This window comes from Leptodactylus fuscus, chromosome 5 (genome assembly GCF_031893055.1).
Source record: "Leptodactylus fuscus isolate aLepFus1 chromosome 5, aLepFus1.hap2, whole genome shotgun sequence".
Classification (NCBI taxonomy): domain Eukaryota; kingdom Metazoa; phylum Chordata; class Amphibia; order Anura; family Leptodactylidae; genus Leptodactylus; species Leptodactylus fuscus.
Genome location: NC_134269.1, coordinates 154,156,340 through 154,170,436, shown reverse-complemented (window position 1 = coordinate 154,170,436; position 14,097 = coordinate 154,156,340). Strand labels below are relative to the sequence as shown.

Here is a 14,097-nt window from a genome sequence, read left to right as displayed (position 1 = left end):
TCTATATTCTATACACATGTATTATGCTAAAATGCGCGCACGTAAACTCTGTGTGCACGGGCCCTAAGAGTTAGGAGTCAACACTCCCCCCAATGAACAATAACAAGCTTCTGTGGTGATTAAAAACACAAGACAAAACCACAACAGTAAAACAAATTCACACTCATCAGGAGAAATAATACAGTACTTTATCTAGGCAAAGACAATTGTACATGGAGTGAGAAAACAAGTAGTCAGTTACCTAGGCAATTAAACAGTCACATCACTCCCCCATGATTAAAAACATAGAATTACACAGCGGGACTCCCACAGATTGGGGGATTTTTTCTTTTTCGAGAAACCAAAGAAATTCATTTAACCTTTGAATGCCTACTTTTCCACCAAAGATAACAGAAAGCATCTCATGAAACTACAAATGCAGGGTCCAATTTCAAGTCAGTCTAGGACATGATGGTCAAAAGCAGATCACCAGCTACTATTAGTGCATGGCTCTTTATAGTTGACCACCCAGGGATGATCTTGAGATGGCTTCAACACAGAGGTGGGAAAACAGCTGACTTTGTTCTTCTGTGGACTTGTCATCCAACTTGTTTACTAAAATACTTATGGACTAATCATATCGGGACTTTGAGTCTTTAGTAGCATTATTAGCTTATGTAGGACTCCACAATCCTTGTCAACTTACACTATGTGATCAAAAGTACCCAGACACCCCCAAAAACATACATTTTTCATATTAGGCGCATTGTGCTGCCACCTACTGCCAGGTACTCCATATCAGCGACCTCAGTAGACATTAGACATTGTGAGAGAGTAGAATGGGGCGCTCCGCGGAACTCACGGACTTCGAACGTGGTCAGGTGATTGGGTGCCACACATCACACAGGTCAATGCCAAACGATGCCTCGCTTGGTGTAAGGAGCATAAAGATTGGATGATTGAACAGTGGAAAAACGTTGTGTGGAGTGACGAATCACGGTACACAATGTGGCGATCCGATGGCAGCGTGTGGGTATGGCGAATGCCCGATGAATGTCATCTGCCAGCGTGTGTAGTGCCAACAGTAAAACTCGGAGGCGGTGGTGTTATGGTGTGGTCGTGTTTTCATGGAGGGGGCTTGCACCCCTTGTTGTTTTGTGTGGCACCATCACAGCACAGGCCTACATTGATGTTTTAAACACCTTCTTGCTTCCCACTGTCGAAGAGCAATTCGGGGATGGCGATTGCATCTTTCAACACGATCAAGCACCTGTTCATACTGCACGGCCTGTGGCGGAGTGGTTACACGACAATAGCATCTCTGTCATGGACTGGCCTGCCCAGAGTCCTGACTTGAATCCTATAGAACGCCGACTTCGTTTCCAGGCCTCACCGACCTACATCGATACCTCTCCTCAGTGCAGCACTCCGTGAAGAATGGGCTGCCATTCCCCAAGAAACCTTCCAGGACTTGACTGAACGTATGCCTGCGAGAGTGGAAGCTGTCATCAAGGCTAAGGGTGGGCCAACACCATATTGAATTCCAGCATTACCGATGGAGGGTGCCACGACCTTGCAAGTCATTTTCAGCCAGGTGTCCGGATACTTTGGATCACATAGTGTATGTACATTCCATTGCAAAGAACAGCAGAGGACCAGTACAGCCATGTATAAAGACGACGCAAAGAAATGGGCAGGCAGCAAGTCTAATAAGCAACTATAGTCATTGCTATCCCACAGGACATGCTAGCAGCAAAGCCACAACAAATTTGCATACTGCTAATCTACTACAATGTATATGTACAGGGCATCATGATGGTTACACTAGGTTCACATTAGTGGCGGTTGTTTGTTGTTCTGGTTTGCAGCAGTTACATTCTGAGCCCAACAGACCTCATTGACAAGAAAAAAGGTTTAGTTTTTCAGCTCACCCCATTCAATGTCCTTAGATCCTATGTCGGTGTGCACGGAAGCCCTTGGACTCAACCGGCTGCAAAGTATCCCAAATTGAAAAAGATCCAGCACCTCCCGACATCTTAAAAACTTCCAATCTTTATTTTCAATTCATTAAAATGGAAACATGGCAACCACAGTAGGGCAAAATACGAAATACTACCTTTAAAGGTAGTGGGTGTCTTTATAAAGGAAGTTGGAAATCATTAGAGTATGCCATGAGGAAGGAACTGGACGTGTCCGGACGTGAGCCGTATTTTGCCCTACTGTGGTTGCCATGTTTCCATTTTAATGAATTGAAAATAAAGATTGGAAGTTTTTAAGACGTTGGGAGGTGCTGGATCTTTTTCAATTTGGGAGACCTCATTGACTGTTGCATTTAAACTGAAAGCAACAAGCAAAAAAGCCACGCGTGCAGGACCTTTTTGTCCGTCAATCTCAAAGGGATACTGCAACAAAGTCTACCTCAGATACTCTCCAATGCAAATGTGAACGTAGCCTTATCAATCACAATGAGAAGGGTGAAAGTAGTGGGATACCCATAGCCTTGTGGGTATTTCTAACCCATTCAGTTATTTTTTATTTTTTGCTAAAGTGAAATTCAGACAAACCCATCGCTGACGTTCGAGGAGAGATGGTGGATGCAGATAGAAAGAGCATGTGGTCTGAGAGGTGACGCTTCAATATATATCAATAGCAGGAAGCGATATCAGAAGAGGGATGTCCTTTTGGCAACATCCCCTGTGCAGAGCACTAACATGCAGCCATTTTGTTATTTCTGTGGTCTTAGAGGGGTTGTGCCACAACAGTTTTATTGTTGGAGGTCTCAGCAGTCATGAGAACAAGGGACCAGAAATCCCCCATGTCTCCTTCTTAATGGAGCAGCAGTGTGCTTGTATGACTGCAGTTCCATACACTTCTATGGGGTTGCCGATAATTACTTTGCCTTTGGTGACAACATATATTTACCGTGTACAATACAGCAATGGGAAATAAAATTGTGCCACAGTATGCTAATCTTTTCATGGTCAAGCACGAGTGTCCCTTCCTGTCTACCTGCACCACCAGACCTCTGTTCTACTGTCCTACATTTCAATCACTTTCACTAAATATTAACTTGACACTACTTTTATTAGCTGCTCCTATACTGTTATAAGCTTTCTGGACACAGTCATCAAAATACTGAACAACAGAATGGAGATGTCACTGGACCGGAAACCAACTGATTGCACAACATATTTCAGATGGGACAGATTTCATCCGAAACACATATAAAATTCCATTTTCTACAGCCATGCAATCAAATACAACCATATAAGGTTCTAACCCTGTAGGTACTGACAAACACCTTGGTGGCCTTAAAAAAAGTCATTCTTGAAGCAGGGACACTATCCAAAAACAGTTGACAACCAAATTGTCGTAGCCACCAAAATATCAAGATGCTACTACAGCACAAAATAGGAAAACAACGGGGTATCCCTGGTTATCACCTACAACCCTAACCTTGAGATACTGAGGGGAGTAGTACTGAAATGCCATCCACTATTATAGATGACCAATTAAAATCAATACTTCTAGACCCCCCCCCCTTTCCTAATACACAACTCTCTAATTTCAAGCTTACCAGAAACTGACTGTACCTGTCAATAATAACAGGAACAGTTCCATGCAACCAAAAAAAATGCCATACCACATGACCACTGATGAAGATGAAGACCTTTAACTCAAATCAGGACTACAAAATGCCAGGTGCCTTGACCAGCACCACACTAAATGTGGTCATACGTCCCAGATGTCCTACTGTGGTCTGTATGTAGGAGAAACAGGGCAGGAACTTAGAATGAAGAGGAACTCACACCATTATATCAATAGAAGAGAACAGATCTCCCTATGCCAAAACATTACTGTCGATCTAAAGCACAGGACATAGAAATTTTAGCATTAAAAGGAAACTTCAAATTCATGACAACCTTTGCACAGAACAGGAACAGGGATGAACAGATCACATGGATTTATGTTATTCCACATCAACTAAGGAAAGGGGCATCCAACAATGGACCAGATCTTAATCAGAGGGCAATAAAACTTTTACGCTCCTTATCTAGGAATTGCTGTAATATTTACTGCTTTAGCTGTTTGCGCCTTATATTTATAGTTCTGCTTTACATCACTTGTTTCATTTACCACCATGTTCCTATGTCCTTTTGAGTATAAATATGTCACTTTTCAGATATACCATGCCTGATGAAGTAGTCTCATATGCTAGCCATTTGTCATCATCTTTTCAGTTAGCCATTAAAAATGTATCAATTACTGAAGAGTCTCAAGTTTTATCTTTTATATCTACTGGTTAATACTATACCAAGACATATTTGTTCCTATAGTTGAGAGGAGAATATAACTTCTATGGCCACCCAAGGTGGCCAGGATTACAGTAAGAGCTGAGCAAGTTGTATACTAGTTCTTATACTATTTCTGTTCCATAGAACCGGATGTGACTTATGGAAACAGTTACATTCACTTTTATGGGACCTATCTGCAAACAGGCCATAAGACCAATGAATCTGATGTCACAAATGAATGGCATCATTGCTCCTAGGAACAGCTAGGGTTGCAGGGTGTCAGACTCCTGCCAATAAGATACCGATGACCTAAGAAAAAGGTTATCAATGTTCAAAGATGTATTCTCATCTCAGCAAGTTATCCCCTATCCACAGGATCAGCCGGGGTCCGACCACTGAGAACAGGGATGTTTTAGACCCCTCTCGGAATGTAGAGAAGGTCGAGTAGTGTGCACACTGCTCCATTTATTTCAATGGAAATGTCATACAAAGCCAAAGTACAGCACTTGGATATCTTTGGAGTAACAGTGAAATTAAGTGGTGTGCGTGCTGCCCATAATATATGAAGACTTTTAATACTGGAAATCTGTTTCCTTTATGAGACTTCCTCTTTGGAATTGCTGCTTCAATTATACCTATAGGGAAACAGCTGGCATTTCCATAGGTAAGATTGACATGCTGCGATTCCCAAAATCTCAACGGTTTTGGAAATCACAGAGTCTCCGTTGAGCGTATTTTTCTGTAAAGTGGGGATGGAATTCACTAGAATCTCATCCACTTCACTGGGACTGTAAAACACCAAACTGCAGCATTTGAACCTTGTCATAAGGGAGCTCAATGCAGAGGAAAAAAAAAATTTAAGAAGATATATCCAGATATCCAAATTCCAGTATTGTGAATTGGTAGGTAGCCATATTGATCTCTTTCTTATACTAGACCAGAAACACTTAACAGCACATATCAATACTTACTGTTAACATTCTTAGTGAATGCGAGTTACTATAGACAAATACAAGTGGTTACCTGCAGAACCCATAGACTATAATAGGGTCCACCAGGTAAAAAGTCCTGCAAGGAGGATTTTAGGTGGAGACTACAACACAAATGTGAACCTATCCTTAACAAAACAGCAGGGGCACAACTGAGTTATGGAGTGATAAGGACCTAGTGTAATAATGACTAAAGAGTACCTGTTATGTACTCTGACACTGGTGGTGACAAGAAAGCTGTCATCCCACTATCAACGTTGCTGGTATTTGCCCTAGTTGCAGAGATTGCCCCCCTGACTGTACACTTCCATAGCCCTGTATTGTCATGAAGGCAGTTGTTCCTCACATCTCGGCTCTGACACTAAGCTGTAAGGCAGGCCGAAAATAAAATTACCAAAATCTCTGCAACCGGGACACATTCTGGTGCTGAATACAGCAGCTTTCTAGTGGTACAGAACACCACTAATGTCAGGACATGAAAGGTCCTCTTTAAAGCGGTTGCTCAGGAATTGAGCAAAACACAGAGGACGATGGAGACTTCTGGTGGGAAAGGACACTGAATCACCCAAACAGACAGTGGCAGTAGACACCCAAGTGCCAGGGACAAGTGAGAGAGGGTTTTCTTATGCTTCACATTCCCCAACCTCCTCTGTGATTTGTCCAAATCCTGAACAATCCCTTTAATGTGATCATTAATTAACGAGAGTTTGTTGTCACCAAAACTTACCAGCACAAATGGTACTAGACAGAAACTTAATTAAGAAACTTAAAGGGAGTGTGCCTTCAGATCCCATATCAATGCAGCAACACACATAGATAGGATATGGTCACCTGTAGTAAACAGTGTTTTCACTTTGTGAATTAGCTCTTCATTCACTGAGGAACGAGGAAGTTGCAATTGCTCGGAGGAGGTCAGCAGTAACACCTTAATTGCTCCAAAGACCGCACTTGCATATTAACAAAAACAGTGATATCTTGGTAACAAAGGCAGCGATTCACAAGTGGAAAAACATTGTATGATTATGGTGACCATAACCTATCTATCTGTGAGAGTTGATACGCTGGGTTCTGGTGACAGACTCTCTAAGTTTTTTAGTTACTGACATCTAGCTCTCTAGTACAATTTGTGTTAAGGTGAAAACAAACTCTCATTTGCAATTAATTATCAAATTAAAGGGGTTGTTCCACAATTGGACAAATCACAGAGGAGGCTGGGGAAGGCGAAAACTTCCTAAAGCCCTACGTGGAATAAAGGCCGGGGTTTAGCCATGGCAGAAACACTGAGCACAGTCCCTGCAAAGTGTATGGGATTCTGGATCATCATACCCACAAATTGCAGAACAATACCCGCAGCAGAAGTGCTGCGATTTCCAAAATCGATGCATTTTTGGAAATCGCAGCATGTCAATTATATCTGCGGAAACACCCGCGGTTTCCCTGTAGGTATAATTGAAGCAGAAAGTCCGCAGAGGAAAACTCTCTTGACCTTCTGTGAAAAGCGCTGCAGTAAAAAAACGTGATGTGTTCCCGCTGCGGTTTTTCCTGCAGCTCTTTTTGTCTGCTGCCTACTACATGAGGCCTTACTCTTAAAGGGGTTTTCCAGGCTAAAGATATTAACAACATATGCTTAGATACCTTTACACCCGTGACACATTAAGTGGGCAATTTTAAGCATTGTTGCTGAAGTGTAGCAAATCTTACAGATATATAGGCCTATACCTACAAGACTCATCTTACGTATTCTGGGCAAACATATACCAAGATGCCAAGTCTATGGGCATGTCAAAAGTGCAGCATAAACATGGTTTGACTTCAGCATAAGAAGTGATTACAAGATCATAGGATTTCTTGTTAGTCTGTAACCATGGAAACACATCTACAATTGGGGTTGCATGCACAAAAATTGTATAATTTTTTTAGTTACTGCTTTTTTTCCTTGCAATAAACTGATAATATTTTACTTATATTATTCCAAGTATAGTTATACAGTACATTATAATCTTTGTCCTATTATGTCGATATCCCCTATTACAGTAATGTGGTACACCTGGCTTGGACACCTTATGACAGATGAGTGAGCCGCATCAGCTTCATGAAGGAAGGACGGGGCAATCACTAAAATAGCCCTAAATGTTTCATGTTATAGCAATTGATGCTCTTACAGCTGGGATAAAAATATGTCACTTATAACCTAAAAATCCATCTTTTTATAATAAGAATATGTGGTTATCACCTCATTGCAGCATGTGCACCCAGATAGATCTCTTAAGATTAGCAGATGTAGACAGGTATATACAAGTATAAAAGATCATACACAAATCTGATCCCCTCTCATATCGAAATTTGGATTTCAACCTGCTCTGAAGGTTTTACAGAACACTATGAATTTTTAGATTTTGTAGGCCAAAGCACAAACGACGACTCTTCTATTTTTTTACAGCCCGACTAACACTCTGGCTGTGGCTGAATCCCTATGAAAGTGAATATTACATCCAATTAATTAAGTAAAATCAAAAATGGTATATTATAATTAAAAATAATTGATCATGTTAACGTATTTTCAATTTCAGCCTCACCCAAATCTGGCCCAGAGTATAACATGTAATGTCCTGCTCTTTCCGGGCTTTGGAGCCCAGTAGGTGGTCCTATCAGTAATTGACAGGCACCACCCTATACATAGTCATACGGGAATGGCTGCTGTTAGTTTGTGGGACCACCCACTGGACTCCTAAGCACAGAAAGAGGCGGGATATCAATCAATAAGCTATACTAAATGTGTTCCTAAAACTATATATCAATCTGTCGTTTAAACGGCCATAGCGAAGAGGAATTTGAGGTCTTCAAATTCTAAGGGTGCATTCACACAGAGAAAAATGGTGAGGAATTTGGTGTGGAATTTCAGCACTTAAAAAGGAAATCATTGAAATCAATGGAGGCTTTTTTTTCCACACCAAATTCCTCACCATTTTCCTCCGTGTGAATGAACCCTAACCCTGTGTATCTTGCAGCGGAAATCCTCAAAATCTGCTCCAAATTCCTCTGTGTGAATGTAGACTAAATCTGTTCTCAGTGATCTATTTACCACAAGACCTCTATGACAATCTCTAGGTAAAGCTCATAAAAGCTTGTTCCCCATAGCAACACACCGGGAGTTTTTACATGAGACTCTTTCCATTTCTAAGCAGCATTTGAGATGAAGACTTCACGTGGGTGTCACATGCATACATTTACAAAATACAACGACAAAAGTAAGTGTTCACGAGAAACAATTCTGTCAATAATACCAACAGTGTGACAATGACAGGCAACCCAGAATTACTAGGGCGCTATCTCCCGCATCTTTGGTGCAATGTGACAAAACTTTGGATCATCTGGTTTGGGCTAAAATTTTTCAACTTGCTAGACAGTTGTGGTGGATACTCAGGAAAAGGGGTGTGGCTTAAATGCGCCGCAAATTATGTAAAATGTAGTCGAAAATTTTTGGCTCGACGTAGGTTAACTGAAAGGTGGTAAAAATGTAGACGAGACAGTGTAAAGATACACGAGATTTATCATTCAGGATCCGTCACTGTATTTCCAGACTGCCTGTCTAAGTTTACTCTGTCTAAATATTAGTAAATCTGGGCCAGGAAGAGAGCGCCGATATCACTGCCAATCCATAATTAGCCATTAAATAATTTAGTATTGGTATTGGAGGATTACATGGCTTTGTGTACAGAGATTTAACACCTTCCTAGCTGCTCTGCCCAACTCTTGCAGCAAGTTTGATATGAAGCAGCTCACACTTGATACCTGTAATGCCAGGACGCTCAGTTTTGTACTGCTGTCTTGTACTTTCTGCAGGTAGACTGAAGACTCAGGTAGAGTCACTAACACCAGGACTTGTGCAAGACTCTTCTAGATCTAAGTCCTTCACCTGGGTAGAAGACTGGGCAGCCACACCCTCACTATGACACTTGTAATGTGCTAAACACCATGGAGTCACAGTGCACCTTTCTCCCAGGTAGCATTGCAGCTGCCACCCCACAGACAAGGGTGACCCTGCTGTGCCTGGCATCTTCTTCCACCTGATCCCATTGTCAGGATGACACAGGTGCCACCTTGTACTGCAGATAGAGGTCTGGAAGGGATCAATGTGTCTGTGCTCCTCCCCTGGTCAGTAGAGAGTCTGCACATAGACACCATCCCACTGACATAACATACACACCACATACATGTAACAGTCTCTCAATAGTAAGGGCTGCACGCTGTAATTCTTGCAGGAAAATCCTTGCCATTGTCTCAATTGCATTACATCATGCCTAGCGCCCCTCCCACTTAACTCCCTCCTGCCCGATGTCTTCCATGCACTGAAGCAAATGACTATAGTGAGTAATAAAAATGCAAAAAAAAACATAGATCAATGCAACAGTAATATACATGTGATATTACATCCATTTCTATAGTAGCCAGTGCTATATGGAATGTATACACATGCAGGTCTGGTGTCAGGGAGGGATCGGCATACATTGCCTAACTTTACTGCCTAATAGAATAATGCAGGAGCTAAGGAGCTGAGAAGAGGAAGACAATGCCATTACCTGATCTTCAGCTTCAGCTTGTCCCTTCAAAAGATCAATGAGATCAGTCTGCAGTGTGCACTGGCTCACACACAGGATCCCTCCTGGACCATGTCCCCATCAATCCCAGCACAGATCTGCTTCACAATATGCTGGAGACACAGCAGCAGCAGCAGCCTCCAGGCAGGAGTGTGCAGCCAGAAGCAGCTTGGCACCTGGGCATGTCTGCCTCCCCTCTCAGCACCCAAATGGAAAGGCATCCATGGCAAAAATGGCACATTACAAATTTTGCAATGGGAAGCAGAGCTCGGGTGAAACCATTGTTTAGAGCAGAGGAGGGGAGGTGTCTCTTAAAGCTCCAGCATCCTCTGACAGCTGCATGAGAATGAGTGCTGCTCCCTGGCAAGCTGCAGGGAGAATACAGAATACACTATATTGTGTATATATAAATATTATATATACATAGTATATATATTTATTATAACACATACTACGTATCAATATGTGCTGCACATTCAGTATTATCAGGCACAGTCATGTCACTATATTATGGGATCTAAGAACTATTATAATATAGACATACATATTATATCTGAAGATTAATCTCTAACATTGCATTCTGCTCTTTACGATTGCAACGTATAGTGTTAAAAAAAAACTACTAGTCCCCATTTGTGTATCAGGTCTCTGAGTATATTCTTGTTATCCTTATGCCATGCATATTGACTATCACCCAGCTTTCCTAGAACACAGAACTGCAAGGGAACAAATGAACATTATTGTTGAAGGCTAGGGCTGCAAATTCTGCCGCATGAACAAAGATCAATGCAACGCCCTGCAAATCTTTCCTAAATGTAAGTGAATGCTGCGACTGAGACTTGCAAGAAAAAAACCAAACACTCAATTTTTTTTTTTTTACTAGAAGTCCCAGTTGCAAAATCTCCTAGGTCGGAATACAACCCCATTAATGCAACAGGAGAACCTGTGTAACCCTCCATGACTACACAGACTTGCCACTCATGACTCTGGAAAAGTTGTGTGACCACTGCGGTATGTGTTATTTGGTAATACAGGTTATCCACTGGTTTTGTTAAAAATAATATATTTGCTAAATATACTTTGCTACATATTTGTAATCTAATAGAATGATACTCTCATATTTACTAATATGTTATTACTGAAGGCTAAAAGGCTGCTAATAGGATTATGGATTAATATAGTAAACTAGTAAGAAATCCTCTTGTATCAGTGTGAGTGCAGATGATAGGAAGTGTCCACTGAAGTTCTTCTATTATCATTCTGCTCCCTGGCTTGTCTCAATGGTTTCAACCAGTCCTTAAATAAATTCTGAGGTAATCCCGCCCTCACTTGCGTGCAGATATCCCCAGTTGCCTTAAGATGTTTGTGCCTGTTTGATGTGAGCATTTCCTTCACACAAGGGTTAACCTTGTCTTACTCTAGAGAGTCAACGCAATATCCTTCACAAGGTATCTGAGTCATTTCACTCAGCCTCACTTCAGCTGCATCATACTCTATGCGATGTCAAGTGCATGGCTGCTACACAGCAGATACACCATTCATAGTCAATGTCCTTCAGAGCATTATCCTTGCGGCATCTGATGCCAGTAATATGGATAGTATTCACCAATACCCTGGAAGGCTGGCATTGCTCATTCATTTCCCTCTAAAATGGGCACGTAAAGGAGATACTTGCTTTATATTTACAGTATGTCTAGTTTTATGGTTAGAAAAAGCCAGCCTTGTGTATGGCATGAGCATGTTGTTGGGAATATAACTGTGTTATTGGGATTATTAATCCAAATCCTTCAAAGGAAATAGTCACTGGGTCCGACCCCTTCACATAAGGAAATGTTGTAGGTTCTTTAAGAATGCACAACTAGTGGACATAGCTACATCACAAAGAAGCTGGACAATCATACCTGACATAACAATGTGTGAGTGGTAAATGGCAACAAAAAGTTATAGTGCGGTCATCCCCTTGTCCTAGTAAAATGAATGGAAGGCTCCAATATTAAACTATGTTAGAATTTTATCAGTAAAATACAGTGCCTGCATAATAAAGACATGAGGCATTTGTGTATTGTTGGAGGTGACTATACACTCGGCCCGTATTACCATTACCAAATATTCATAGAACTTGCTCAAAAGATCTTTCTATTATAACACTGTAAGCCCACCAATGTGATAGGTCTGCGTATGTGGGCGTGACCATGATATATATATATATATATATATATATATATATATATATATATATGTACATACATGTTCTACTTTTCCCTTGGTGGCATATTGTCTATTTTCCTTGTATACATTATAGCAATGATACTGTCTTCTATAGTTATTTCATTCATGTGATTATTGCGACTGCACAACAGGCATTTTTTTCTGAATAGCACAAATGTAAATTATGCATGGGCCTGAGAACTGGTAAGATACATAATGCACACATGGACACGATGAGGGCTAGGGAATCTTGGAGTCTACTCAGTATCCAGACAGAGGAAATGGTTTACACTAATATCCTACTTAGGAAATTCATTCATTGAACTCCAGACATCTTCCTTAGGTTATGAAACTCACTTTATATTTCCACTTTTGTTTATTTGACAATTATTTTTTGGCTGGGCTTACAATAGGACTAGAATAATGTGTGGACTGACCCCTAGGGATTGTCCTACATACATCTCATCTGTGTGTGTATTTTGCTCCCTACCTATTTCAGCACCATGGACAGCTGTATATAACCAGACTATTGTATATATTATACTAGCTTTTACCCGCGACTTCGTCTGCGGTGATTTGAGAATTGGGCGGACACAGACGTGTGAAACTGTAAAAGTGCTTTAAAAAGTTTGGTGGGCTAGCAAATGTGATGTGATGTGTTGTATTGTGTATGTCGTGATACAGACAATGTAATGTGTTGCATTGTGTATGTCTTGATACAGACAATGTGATGTGTTGCATTGTGTATGTCGTGATACAGACAATGTGATGTGTTGCATTGTGTATGTCGTGATACAGACAATGTGATGTGTTGTATTGTGTATGTCGTGATACAGACAATGTGATGTGTTGTATTGTGTATGTCGTGATACAGACAATGTGATGTGTTGTATTGTGGCAGACAATGTGATGTGTTGTATTGTGTATGTCGTGATACAGACAATGTGATGTGTTGTATTGTGTATGCCGTGATACAGACAATGTGATGTGTTGTATTGTGTCAGACAATGTGATGTGTTGAATTGTGTCAGACAATGTGATGTGTTGTATTGTGTATGTCGTGATACAGACAATGTGATGTGTTGTATTGTGTATGCCGTGATACAGACAATGTGATGTGTTGTATTGTGTCAGACAATGTGATGTGTTGAATTGTGTCAGACAATGTGATGTGTTGTATTGTGTATGTCATGATACAGACAATGTGATGTGTTGTATTGTGGCAGACAATGTGATGTGTTGTATTGTGTATGTCGTGATACAGACAATGTGATGTGTTGTATTGTGTATGCCGTGATACAGACAATGTGATGTGTTGTATTGTGTCAGACAATGTGATGTGTTGAATTGTGTCAGACAATGTGATGTGTTGTATTGTGTATGTCGTGATACAGACAATGTGATGTGTTATATAGTGGAAAGCTATATGTAAAATGTGAGTGAGTAGAGTGAGGGCTACTCCTGAGGTGACAGTAAGGAGTGTGCAGGCAGGTTGAGGCAGGAAATGCCAGGCAGTGTGTGTGAGTGTGTATGTAGTGATACAGACAATGTGATGTGTTGTGTATGTAGTGATACAGACAATGTGATGTGTTATGTATGTAGTGATACAGACAATGTGATGTGTTATGTGAGTGAGTAGAGTGAGGGCTACTCCTGAGGAGACAGTAAGGAGTGTGCAGGCAGGTTGAGGCAGGAAATGCCAGGCAGTGTGTGTGAGTCTATAGCTGGGGCTAGGAGTCCTGCTTTTGTGAGTCTCCTGCTAGGAAGCCATGTTGTTTAGTGGCACCAAAAGTAGCCTGTGACTCAATCCTAAGGGAAAACTATGTTTGTGGAAAATTGCACGCAAATCCGTCCAGGCGTTTTAGCGTGATTGAGGAACAAACATCCAAACTCACAAACATCCAAACACACAAACTTTCACACTTATAATATTAGTAGGATTATATTATATCTCCTACTATTCTAATTAGTTTCCATCCAGAAGAAATAAAACTTCTAGTGCCGCCGTACCACATATTTTACCCCATG

The 14,097-nt window shown here is 41.0% G+C and overlaps 1 protein-coding gene across 5 annotated transcripts in view; it reads right to left on the bottom strand.

The window, feature by feature from the left end:
- Nucleotides 1-10,104, bottom strand: part of PPFIA2 (PPFI scaffold protein A2) — a 243,722-nt gene extending 233,618 nt beyond the window's left edge. For all 5 annotated transcript variants that reach the window (XM_075274514.1, XM_075274519.1, XM_075274515.1 and 2 more), the window contains exon 1: nt 9,844-10,104. The gene's annotated coding sequence lies outside the window, so the exon portion shown is untranslated. The remainder of the gene's footprint in view (nt 1-9,843) is intronic.
- Nucleotides 10,105-14,097: the final 3,993 nt, after the last annotated feature.